This window comes from Penaeus monodon, chromosome 28, assembly GCF_015228065.2.
Source record: "Penaeus monodon isolate SGIC_2016 chromosome 28, NSTDA_Pmon_1, whole genome shotgun sequence".
Lineage (NCBI taxonomy): Eukaryota > Metazoa > Arthropoda > Malacostraca > Decapoda > Penaeidae > Penaeus > Penaeus monodon.
In genome coordinates this window covers 27637896-27638250 of record NC_051413.1, presented here as the reverse complement: position 1 = coordinate 27638250, position 355 = coordinate 27637896, and positions in this window count along the sequence as shown.

Genomic DNA, 355 nt, shown 5'->3' with positions numbered 1-355 from the left:
TAAGTAGAAAACCGCGCGCACAACAAACATAACAGACGCATACGGTCAAAACAAACACACACAAGCACACACAACTAAGCACAAACACACACAGAAACATATAGCGTACACGAGCACATATTTTTACACAAATCAAACCGAGATTCAATCGCTATCCATGTTAATGAACATATACAACATATATCCACATACACATACTTCGCGTACAGCTCTCTGAACACGTAACAATCTATCTAGCATACCTTGTTATAGAATTCCAATCAATATATACTTATTTGGCACAAAATATTACAAAGGTTCAAAAGTTCACTTCCTGGAATGGTTAACATGAAGATACTACGGTCAGTCAACAACA